Here is a 12,860-nt window from a genome sequence, read left to right as displayed (position 1 = left end):
TTCTAGTGGCTCCACTTCCCGGCGAGCTGCGTCTCTGCTGGTGATGCGATATCTGAAGTGCCATGGGAACGCCCTTTCATAATGTTTGCCCCCAATAGGCCTCTTCTCTAGTCTCTCGAGTACACAAAGTGGCTCTTTTTGTTTTTGCTTTTTAATAAGAGTGAAAATGATTTATTAAAAAAAAAAAACAATGTAAATAAAGAAAGGATTACCTCGGATTAAGGTTATATACCGCATTGCGAACGTCAGGCAGACAAATGTAAAGTCATGATTACAAAATATTTTCCTAAAATCACTATTTAACTTTTAAAATGTGCGCTTGAGCTGGAAGATCCCAATTAGAATTGTGTTTCCAGTCGACCCAATATGCCACAGGATTTGATAGGGATCAAACAACATCTGCCCCGCGCTATTCTCTGGTGAAGTTAGGCTTTCCCATACCAAAACAAAGAAAAAAAGAAGTTCTTAAATCTGCGCGAGCCAAGAAACCGCGGAATACTGCGTGCCATTTACACGGCCACGTGAGCCTTATTGACTCGCGGTGACGCTTCCCTTGCACGAAACGGAGGCTTACGCCTCTTTCGGGTGGGACTTTCGTCGTTCTTTTTGGTCTCTAGTATCGGTACCTCGTAACCTCACGGCTTCAAATGTTCAGTGAAAAGCGCGGTGAATTTATTTGCACAAATTATAATAACTGCTTTGGCATATTTCGACAGCTGGCGGTACATCTTGAAATGTTTCCCCTAAAAGTATCGCTTTAAAGGATACTTGGTCGGTTCTGGGTAACTAATGTCCTAATCGTCCTTTTACGCTCGACGTCCGTGGCTGTCGTGGTGTCTATTTAGTGTTTAATTTCAATAAGAACAGATCTATAGTACAAAAAGAAAAGAACCGTGAAAGGTACACTAATGGGGCTTACGTAAATTATACGCTTAGGGGACATATTATAGGGGGCCAATCGTCACAATAAGTCGGATAATTAACTAGAATGTTCTAGCTAACGATTTAACAAAGGAACGTTAACAGAACGTCATCGAAAACCACTTTAAGTATGCCAATCTTAAAGCAACCTCAAGAACGTGGGAAGCGCGGGGTCGCACCAAAGTTACCACCTGCGCAACAGGCGTGAAAGCTAGCGGCGGGAAAACGCGTATGCTAATCTAACCCTCCGCTTTTTCCCACCACTAGCTTTGCCCCTGGTACACGACTGGTAAATTGAGTGTAGTACCGTGCGTCACGCATGCATCAAGTCGCTCTAAAAGTGACTGATTCAGTGGTTTTCAATTATGCTCAACAAGTTTCTAAATAGAACCGCGTGTTTATTTTCACTGAATCAAAGTTAATTAAGATGTGTTAGTAGATTATCTAACTTTTCGTGAAAGTTGCCTTCCCACTTTATGTCCCCCCGGCTGTAAACGCACCTGCACAAACCAAATAAGTGTACCCTTCACGGATTGTTGGTAAAATCTGACCGAATTAAAATCAAACACCCTGTAGTGTGGACGCCGCAGCGCCCCAACTGCCAAATAACGTCCTCTCCTCGCCTTGGTTGCAGGTGGCGCCACCAGATGGCTCCTCGATATGCCGCTAATGGCAGCCTGTCGCGGCCCGGCTTCCCATGCTTCTCTATGGGAGACACGCTTGTTTTTAAAGTCGTTTTCTCGATGCGCCACGTCATGTAGAACTTGGTACTTGCGGTACGTGTGTTTGTTAGACACTGCTTCATCATTCGCCTCAGTTTTGGGCCTCAAAGACTGCAATTGCAGTTTTATGAAGGCGTTGAAACGGAGAGATCTCTGGTGCGGTGTTGAAGCCAGCGTCCCTCAAGATCAGAGCAGACGTAACGAGCAGAAAGATGGCGTACCCGGGTGCCATGGGACTGAGGAACTTCCTTTCCTGCGTTTTTTTTTTCTGTTTTCCTCAGTTCCACCGTCTGGAGGCGGAGGCGCTGCCGGCTGGGGCTACTCGGACGCGCGCCGATAGGATTTTATCTGGTCGATGTCGTCGCAGAGGTCGCCGTGCTGTGTCTCCTCACCAACGTATATCTTATGATCGATAACATTATTCTGCAGAAATCCTTTCTCTATTTCCAATGTACTTTTTTGGAATTATTTTTCCGTGTAGACCCTATGCATCAACAAGTCCGACTATATAGATAATGAAGGGACTGGATCCTTATTCTCGAGCACGCAAGATTCCGAATACAAGCTTTATGCAGCGAATTCCAAACTGATAGACTTAAGTTGAGATTCACGGCTCGATAGCGCATTTCGGAATGCGACGTAAGTGTCTCGTCCTCTCAGGTGGACCCGGACTGACGCTGCTTCGATTTCCCGTAGTATGCGCAGTCGATTTACCGTGGTGCACCGGCGCAGGTTTATTCAAGGTTCTTCGATTTACGTATAATGCGCCTGACTGACCGAATCGGGGCCGGTCGTTTCCCACAACGCAAATAATTGAACGGAAAAATTTCAGTTATCTAACGGAAAACGTTTATTTGCCATTGTCATTAAGCCTTGGAAAACTTTTTTTTGGTCTGGTGTTTTATTTCTGTGCCTTTCTTTTATACGTACTTCTGTTTCAAGTGCTTGATCTGAATAGTAGCATAGTCATGCCTCGTTAACATGGACGCCCCCGTTCCCCTTAAAAAGCTTTTATAATGTGAGTTGTCCATATTAACGAGACAAAAATGCATGTATTTTCTCAGTTTGTCCCCGAAGATGGTGTCCATATATAGGGGTATCCATATTAAAGGGGTTCATATTAACAAGACATGACTGTATAGCGTTTATACACGTCCCTCTGCAATCAAATTGCAAGGGACATGGTCATAACAATTTTGTTTGCTGCTGGAAACCAGTCTCACCGCGTCATATCACGTATACGTTTCTAAGAAAATATGACCTTCATGATAGACATCCAGTTACAGCTTATACCTTCAACGTTGACAGCTCATAAGTATGGGGAAAACCCCACTTTTAGCAGCTGTATTTTAATTATTCGCAATATCATGCAACATCTTTTTTATACATATTTTTGTCAGCCCAATAGATTTGAGCATAACCAAAAATCACAAACAAATCAAATGTACTTTCTTTTTTAATTAATGAAAACTCTAAATCAATTGTTGTTCTTTTACGTAGTTTCGTTTTCATATTTCGATAGTATTTTTTTAACTCTTCATTCACAATGTGTTCTAGTATCCTCTTGTTTTGTTTAGCAAATTGTTTAGAATGAGAAGTCATCTAAACTTTTTATTTCAGGGTTCGTTACACGACGAGATATAAATCGTCAAACTCATCACAAAAAAAAGATTAGCTCAACGAGTTTGATAGTTTTGTTTTTCTTAAATGTTTAAGTTATCAACGCTACGGCGTAGCTCCGAATCATAAAAAAAAAAGTCTGGCCTACCTGATTCCCGGTTGCGCATGGAGCTAATCACTAGACTTTGAGGGATCCGTTCCTCGTCCAGGCCTATAAATCTTATTAGCTCTAAAATACTGTACAAATAGAACGTCACGCTGATGCCTAGGCAGTGAAAACACATTTTAGAAAGAGATCTATAGCCCACGAGTCATGAAACATGTCCAAAGCCTACTCAGTAAAGGGTTGTCCAATTACTTTAATATGACGACTATTTTTGAGCTACCTAAACCAAATACATTCTCAAGATACGTAGGCTTTACCCTTCCCGGCTTTCTATTTATTGTATCCGTAATTAAAATAGCTATTCCGAAATAAGCCTTGAGGCTTATTCCGGAATACAATAGCGAGCCGGAATAAGCCTTGAGGCTTATTCCGGCTCGCTATTGTATTTTGAAAAATGGTTGTTCTTTCAATAAAGCTATGTTCTATGTTCTATATTCTATTCAGAAAACGGCAAATGAAGGTTAGGCCAAACCCAACGTTCAAAGTTTCCCGCGCTTCTTGGGGGGTGACGTCACACGTTACACAACTTGCAAGTCATGCAGGCGGTAAGAAAAAAGTATTTTACGGATTTCTTTTATTCTGCTGATGTGGGCTTTCCTAGGGTTCATTTGACGCCCTTAACCGTCTTGTAACGATCGTCGGGAGCAAGCTGTGCTGCCCCCAAATTACAACATCTGATGTCACATTCTTTTTGTTGCCACTAGAGCCTCTCAACGTCTCTGGTCAACTATAAAAATTTAATAACCTTGCAAAAAAAAAAAACAATTTTACTTGTAATTCGGGATCTGTCGTAGAGTGTTTATAACTATTGTATTTAAAACTTGGTGAAAAGAGCATGGCGCGCAGACGAGCTTGCTGACCCGGCGTCATCTGATAAATCGTGTTTAGCGGAACATTTCTGACTTAAAAATAATGGCAGATTTGGAAATTTGTAAAATCTGGAGAGAACATAAAGGTGTGAAAAATAAAACTAAGGACTTCGACTGGGCGCCTAACGCCCAATCTTACTTGATGCAACCTAGGAGCTTAATGTTTCTGTTCTTTCAGTTACGCGTGTTCCGATTCGTTAATGTGATGTGTCATTGTGGCGTTTCCCGGGTCAGCTCCTACGGAGCTCCCTCTTGCTAGCGTGCCCCATCTCCTCTAAGATGTATTTGTATCTTTGCTTTCTCTTTCGGCAAGCTTGCGCCCAAAAACGTATCACGCCCCATTGACGTAAATAGTGGGAAACGTGGGGCGAAAAAAAAAATATATATATACGCATGTTGGAGCAGGCACACACAAGCGCCTATCTTCTAAAGAGCCCGCGATTCATCTGGCCTGTCGGCACTTCAGTGCCAGGGGGGAATTTGTCCTTCCCGTCGAATCTTAGGCGACCCGGTTCTGCGCCTTCACAATGGCGTCGAACTCAGCTCGCCTTTCTTTTTCACGAGACATTTGGGAAAACAATTTATATACTGAAATCAAGAAAGACAAAGTGAGAATGGGCAAAGCCAAGATTAAACCAGACAATAAACAATCGGTATTTTCTGTATCATGAGGTTGTCGATGAAGTAAATGACTCGAAGCTTCCCCGTGCACTTTATTGTTACCTCTGCTACAGTTAAAACTTTGGTCTACACATGTCTCATAGACATGTCTACTCTGACGTGTCGCATACATGTCACATTAATGCGGTATGTGCAAGTGAGTTATACGGACAGGGGGACTTAGTACAGGGGGCAAATTGTCACGATAAGGTGGATGGTAAACCAAAATGTGTTAATTAACTTCTCAATTAGTGAAATAATCATATGGCTTCAACTAGGAACTTGGTGAGCGTCATCGGAAGCCAGACTTTAATGGTAAATTATAGAAAAATTTGTGGCGCGTAGAAAGTGCGGTGGGCGCATTGATATCTTAATAGCTACGTGTTGAAGCCGGTAACTTCGTCCAAATTGCGAGTTGAAAATATACGTTCCGTCTAAATTCACTTCTGTAACAACCTCGAAAGTGGTTAATAGTATTAATAAAGATAGAAAAGAAAGAAAGAAAGATTAACCGAATTAGCGGGGCAGAATTATTCCCCTACATTATGTCATCCTGTACGTATAACTCACCTGCACAGGCCGCATAAAGCTTTCACAACCTTTAAAAACAACAAAAAACAAAAAAAAAACTTTCAAAAATATTAAAAATATGTTGAACACCAATTGTATAAAAAACACGTCCTAAACAAAAAAGGCCATGCTAGAATCTTCTTTTCTTAGGTACTAGAGGAAACGCATAAAAATTAGACATGAAGTCTTCGTCAGTGCCGGCTATTCTTTAAAACATGAAAGAATGCTAATTGGACAGTTTGACGGTATTTCAGATCACGGTATCGTGCACTGGTTAAGCAGGTTCTGCGTGTTCTTCAGTACAGCAGAGAAACAGTCTTACACGCGGTGCAATAAACGCTACAACAAATGTTATAACATTATATTTGGCCCCTAGCTGTCTCGCCTGATTTAATAATATGCCGTACAAACATGTTGAGGCGCAAGCTAGAATCAATTCGATATTCTCACGTGCTGCGACAAATAGTTTTTACAAAGTTTAATATTGACATATACGCCGTTCTATGAACACTGTAAAGACGCGCATTCGAATATATACTTATTTTAATCGAACGTGGTTAAAACATAATTATAAGACGTATATCGAGGCGAATAACGCCCTCTTTTGCAGGCAGTGTGATTCGGCTGCATCACGTATCAAAGCTCGCATCTTTTTTTTATGGAATTTTTTGGTTCTGTTAGAAAGAAGCTATGCCTCGCGTGATGGTTTCAACCCTAGGCATCCTCACGTTTTTCACAGGAGTGGTGGGAGCATCTGAGCAGCTGAGCCTGCCTCCGATGTCAGGTCAATTATTCTGTCATCCCACTATACCTTGTAATTAAAGCGAAGTTTAATATATTCACGCCCAGCTTTTTTTTTTTTTTCGGACTGGGATTTTTTTATCTCTATGTAGATGTCTATTTGTGAAGAGTGCGTGCGTACAATGCTATATCCTCAGCGGCTTTGGACAGGCCTCTACATCGGAAATTAACAGCATCACGATTTGCGTTGCGGCACGTTGCTTAGCCACGCCGTACGAAGTTTCGGTTACTCGTGCGAATCGGAATCGATTATTATTTTAGATACGCATCGCATTCCTGGTTCACGGAAACGTGAGTCGATGACGCCATTCCGAGCAGGAGATCGTGAGAGGCGAACCCAGCTCGCTCTGCCGGTTTTAACCTCCTTCGCTTCGCTCCGTCTCTCCTAAAAGTGAACCGCGGTGAAGATTGTGAGTGCTAGCTCGCTGCTTTAGTATGCACCTCGGCCGCACAAAATCTCGTGCTGCGGGAGTACTCAACGAAGTTATTTGATCGAACCTTTTCTCTCAGTTCAACATGCAACGGAGGCAGGAGTAACCAACAAAAATTATGAAGTTCAAACACTCGCCGCTTTGTACCATTTATATTTGAAAAGATTCACACTGAACTCAAACTAGCAACGCCGAACGGAGGTAAAAAGCAAAAGCAAATTAAATGTTGGATTTTTAGATACCGTGAGTTTAGCCAATCCGAGTATGGCGACATCGCTCCGTGCTGATGAAAAATTTCGCAAGTGTAGTGTGACTGCTAGCTTGCCTTGGCTCTTTAAAGGGGTTAGGTCGCACCAAAAATTAAATATGGAACAACTAAACTTCTATGACCCATTGTATTTCAGCATATTTTTGCTAAATTTATTCTGTAAATGACGCGATAGTTTCGCGGAAAAATCGATTTATAGACCGACACACGGAGCGGCTCTGTTTACCAACACGGCCGGAAGGTCGCGCATGCTATGTGGGCAAAAGCGGCCCGGCTCTCCGTGTTTTCACCATTGCGTTGTGAGGCGTGCGCTCGTTGTTGACGTTGTAAGGACGCTTCTAGCTTTATTTGTGCATCGTATTTTCTGACAACGTATGTCGCATGCTATGCCCGACTATTTGAGCTCGCTGCCCGAGCCTGAACGGCAGCGGTATCGAAACAAACTCCGCGTGGACGGAGTTGGCTTCGAGGATCCGTGCGCCGCAAACAAGGCCTGATGGACTTCCGACGTGAAGTTGCGGCCACCAAAATCGACGGCTGACGTCGTCGTTTATTTAGTTTTTTCGCCAAGCCAGTTCACGGCTGACACGGTGCAAGCGTGCAAGTCTCTCGAGGCCTACAATTACTTCCGGTCGGTTTCTGCACTGCCGGTGGGATCAGCAGACTGGGGGTCTGCGGAAGGGTATTTTTTAATTGATTAAATACACACAGCGTCTTCAAGCCAAGGTATGATGTTTTTCCTACCCTCATGACCACAAGGCATGACAAGCAGGAACGCTTTGTCCGTTCTGCAGTCTTGGCGGTAACACGTTACGGGTAATGGCGTTACCAGGAACGCGTTACTTTTTTCAGAAACGTAGTAACCTAGTCGTTACTTTTTCGACACAGTAACGGGTAACGTACTTACGTTACTATTTCAAATAACGTAGTTACGTTACGTAAATTTTTGAGTTTTGTGCATTTTTTCGCGTGAGTATTTAGGTGAAACCGCAAAAAGAGATAATGTAATTATGTTTCGTTTCTGCGTGAACATAATGTTTCTTGATATATGAGCTTATGCATAGCTGTATTGTCAAAACAGTAGAACGTTTTAAATCATAATTTAAAAAGTAACCCAGAAGTAACGTGCGTTACTTTTTATCGGTAGCAGTAACGCGTTCCTTTTATTTTTAGGTAACGTAGCTCGGTAACGCGTACCTTTTATTTGCAAGTAACGAGTAACGTATTTTGTTACTTCTTTTTTTTTTTCAGTAGCGCGTACAACACTGCCGTTCTGTCGCCGATCCCCTTCTGCTGAGTAGCACGGGCGTAGCGAGCCTCCGACGAGCGCTTGGCCGGTGCTTTGTGCGCGAACACCGTGGGAACAAAATCCAGGTGGTCTCGATCAGACGACGGTTTCCCTGAACATCAGCAAACCTCGGGACGGAGATTGAAATGGAAACCGCACTTGCCTTCAGGAAAGTGCTTGCCGCACAAACGGTCGTTCGCGCGAGGCGAACATTCTTTTCGATCCACGAATATTATCCACCTTCTGTGCCTTTTAGAGTTCGCCGGGAATTTGTGGAAACTCACTCCGCTATTTTTTTCTGTACCTTTCGGTGCAATTAACGGCTACACAGCTTCGTGGCAAGCTGAAATGCTATGACGCCTATACAAAACGCGCGCCCCTTTGCCCACACCATCCGGCTTCGGCGCGATCGCAGCGCCGCCGCAGCTCCATGACGTCAAGCCCGCGTGCCAGTCTATAAGTGAGTGAATAAGTTCGGTCGGTGACGTACTTTGCTCAACGAACAAGGTCCCCTTACACGCACTCGCAGACTTGGCTCTCTCGGCGTCTCGTGCTTCAGCTTCCTCGTTTACCTTTTGCGTTTCGAGCACGCGCTTTTGAGACTATAAGGTCTACGGCATCGCTCGCTTCGTCGGAGTCTTTGACAGTAATCGCAGCAGCGATGAGAGTGATTGTTATCAAGGGATGTTGGAAGTTGGTCATTGTCACTTCGGCCCGCTAACGGCCAGCTCTAGCGACGACGACGAGGCCGTCACGGACGTACTCGCAGTCGTCCGCAACGATTTCGCACGTGCATGTGGATGCAAGGTCGAAGGGCAAGGGGGCCAGAGCGAGACTAGCGTTGGAGTAGTCGAGTAGTGTAAGGGGGGGGGGGGGGGGGGGGGCGATCGTACTGTGGCAAGGGTGGCTTAGGAGAGCATGGGGCGCCTAGAAGGAGAAAGCGTTCAAATACCCAAGATTATCACGTGGTTTATGGCCACCATAGTGATTAACTTGGGCAGTGTTGCTAGGTCGCCGGATGAAATTGATCAGCATTCGGAAATGTAATATTGCAATCACTGTAGCTTAAACAATCACGGAGCTTTGTGTATATACTAAGTAAACTATAAGCATTGCATTTAAAGATTAATTTATTCGTTTAAATTTCGTGCCCTGACCTCTTTAATGTGCATCACACAGTAGTGATGAACATCCAGATTGATATGGGCAGGGCTGGTAATGAACACAGGACCCCTTGCTCATGAACAGCGCAAGCTTTTCACCTACCCCCCTCCCCCCGAAGTTAGGTACCCACCGTTTCTCTATCTCTTTAATATATTTTATATATCTAAACCGATAGAAAAAGTTGAATTTAAGTCTTAGTACCAAATCAAAAATGCTTATTCATTAATATGCCACCCACATACTCATTCGAGCATACACTCAATAGAACAAAGATGCACAATCATGATTATACATATTACTATAGAGTTATAAAAAAAAAAAAAAAAAAACTTCCGGCCAAACACAGTCAGTAGTTTTTCATGATACCAGTGTCGAGAAGGAAGTCAGGAAGTAGGTTCGTAGCGTTCTTCTGAAGTGCCGTAGACGGCGATTATTCCAGCACTTTTGAGAGCGCATTCTTGAAATAAAGTCGGGGAAACCCAATTAAACGTTCGCGAATGCGGGAAATTCAACGCGTAAAAATAAAAAAAAGAGGGAACCTGTGTGCGTTGACGAAGTTACAACGTCATATACTGTGCTACACATTGCAGTATTAAAAAAACAACGGCCGCAGAGAGTTTAATCTAGAATTTCTAATATGAAACTTCCAGATTTTTTTCCAGTTATTAGAAATATGAAACTTCCATATTTTTCTAAAAAGAGGCCATGGCTTCTTTTTAGAAAAATCTGGAAGTTCTATATTAGAAATTCTAGATTAAACACTCTACGGCCGTTGCTTTTTTAATACTGCAATGTGTAGCACAGTATACGACGTTGTAACTTCGTCAACGCACACACGCTCCCAATTTTTTTTTATTTTTTACGCGTTTATTTTTCCGCATTCGTTGTCGCCTTTGTGCCTTTTTACTGCAGTAAAAAGGCACAAAGGCGACAACAAGAAAAAACAGCAAAGCATATCAAAAATTAAAATGTTCCTTGATAAACTTTTCGGGTGAATGTAACTTATTGTTAGCTTAGTGCTAAACATTGAATCAAGGCATACGGTACTATCATGAGAGTTGCCATCCTACACGACTTTCTGGATCACCGCCGCCTACGCCTGGGTACATGGCAAGGCAGCTGTACATCATTCGCGAGACCACCCTGAACTTGAAAGGTCGCACCCCTTTGGTTTTCCCGTCTGCGACGCCGAGGGTGTGGCAGAGAAGGCGTCGACAGCCCCTTATCCGTCCTCTGGTTCCTTTATGCGGTACATCAGTTGCTGTCTCAGTTTTTTTATTATAACTGGGTTTCCTCTCCCCAGCAGTTTAGAAGGTCACCTAACCAGGCTGCCTGACATGACCCCTTCAAACGTGTTTTGCTAAAGCACGCGGCTATCAAACTCAGGGCCCAAACGAAGGTTTGAACACATACAAACACCTACACACACACTAAAAGATCAAGATATCTAGAATTTACTGCGCTTGACTGATTTATCAGATAATAGCAATGCATTGCGAAATATAATAAATAGCTTGACATTGTGTTTTAACTCTGCTTGACTTATCCCATCAGCTGGTAATGTTGGTCGCGCTCGGACTTTAGAAAAAACGGAATGTAGTAAATTCGGACCCGGAGAAAATCATGACGATGGGAAGTGGCGAGGTTCGATTGTCCCACAATCCCTAAATTGGCTCTGAAATCAAAGTATTATCGGATTAAGAACAACTGAACTCCAATCATGAAGTGACGAGCGTTCTCGCAGTTTATTTCCCCTGTCTTTCTTAGCGGTTACCCATCAATTGTGTGGGTGATTTGTAAAGATTAGCTTACAATGTATTCGCGAAAGGGAAACCCATTAACGCAAAAGCACTAAAAACACAGAAGCAAGAAGTGGTGAGAAAATTCAGAACCAACCAGAAAGCAAAATAATCTGATTCAGTATCAAACAAAGCCAAACACATAAACAGTTTACCGCAATGCACCAGTCGCTGTCATTTTCAAAAGCAGTCAGATGAATAAAGAGGGGTCAACTAAGTTTGTCGCTCATCGTCATCGATTGGGTTTCTTCCATAGATGGGAACAATTGACTGCAAGCGTGAAACTTGGAGACAAGATTGACAATTTTTTGTGGCACACAGCATTTTTTTTTTCTCAAAAGAAAAAAAATTATATTACCTTAATTTTTGCACCCGCTAAAAAAACATAACTGTAATGTGTAGTGAAAACTTTAACTACACGCCGCCTGAAGTTTGAGCTAGCAGGGGGATAGCAAATGAAGCAGTGCCAACTTTCCTTCTGCCTGCGTCACCATCGGCTTTTCTAATGAAGGACGCCGAACTCAGAGGTTCTTTTAAATTCCGTGCCTCTTTTCCTCCTAGAGTTTTTGCAACATATGAACTGTAAAAGTGGATTGGCCCTCGAATTCCTCGTGAGAAATGGCGTCACCACTCCACTCTGTACGGACCTACCATTTTTCTGAAAAAATGAAAAGAAAGCAACATTTGTCCCTATCCTCTTTTTTTTTTTTTTGTTTTTCTTCTTTTTTCCAAATTTGACGTTTACAAAATCATTGCTCCGTCTAATCCGCCATGCTCTTCGGTGTTAGACCGTTGATTGTGGTGGATTTTTTTTTTTTGTTTTATTGTAAGTTCGAGTTTTTTTTATTGAATTTGTACGCCGAAACTGACTATAGCTCTTCGCGTTACGATTTAAAGTTAAATCAAGGATAGAGATGGAGGTAAATTGTAAAGGCTTAGGTCGTTGAAGGCGCATCGAATACACCGTTGTTTCTTGTCTAGTTCCTTTTATTCTTGTTATTCTTGTAACCGGCTATTAAAATGCACCATGTTGTCTTATATTTACTAGGCCTGTGGAGGGTTAAAAACCTAAGTTCCAATCCCGCCAAGCTCATGTCCTTTCAAACGACAAACTTAAACAACATTCAAGCTTGCATTCGAATGAAAACTGCAAACTGGATTGACTTCTTTTGTTCATCAAATACTCATGAAATCGAACTGTAACCGCGCGAATGCGGTTTAACCGCCAGTCTGTGCAGCTTAGCTCCACGCCCTGACGTTCATATGGCTCTGTGGGACGTAGACTGAAAAGCAATCAAAACTTACCACTAAAGAGAAACACCCTTCTCTTCCGTCCTAAAAGATCGCTGGCCGATCGTCACAGTAACTCGTTTCTTTTACGTGAACTGTCGCGAGTACATTACGCGGAGCCGGCCATCACCCGTTGCTTCCTGAGCGGGTTCAAAGCTCCTCAGTCAACGAGCGTGGGCGGAAGCGGAAAGCCCAGAGACAGGGAGTCAAGGCCTCGCCGCTTCGCCCTTCCCCTCGGAGGAAGACGGCGAGGAGCGCCTCGCCCTCCGCAATTACCCTGCCAGCGTACTA

This window comes from Ixodes scapularis, unplaced genomic scaffold, assembly GCF_016920785.2.
Source record: "Ixodes scapularis isolate PalLabHiFi unplaced genomic scaffold, ASM1692078v2 PGA_scaffold3__209_contigs__length_174095766, whole genome shotgun sequence".
Lineage (NCBI taxonomy): Eukaryota > Metazoa > Arthropoda > Arachnida > Ixodida > Ixodidae > Ixodes > Ixodes scapularis.
This window is presented reverse-complemented; position numbering follows the sequence as displayed.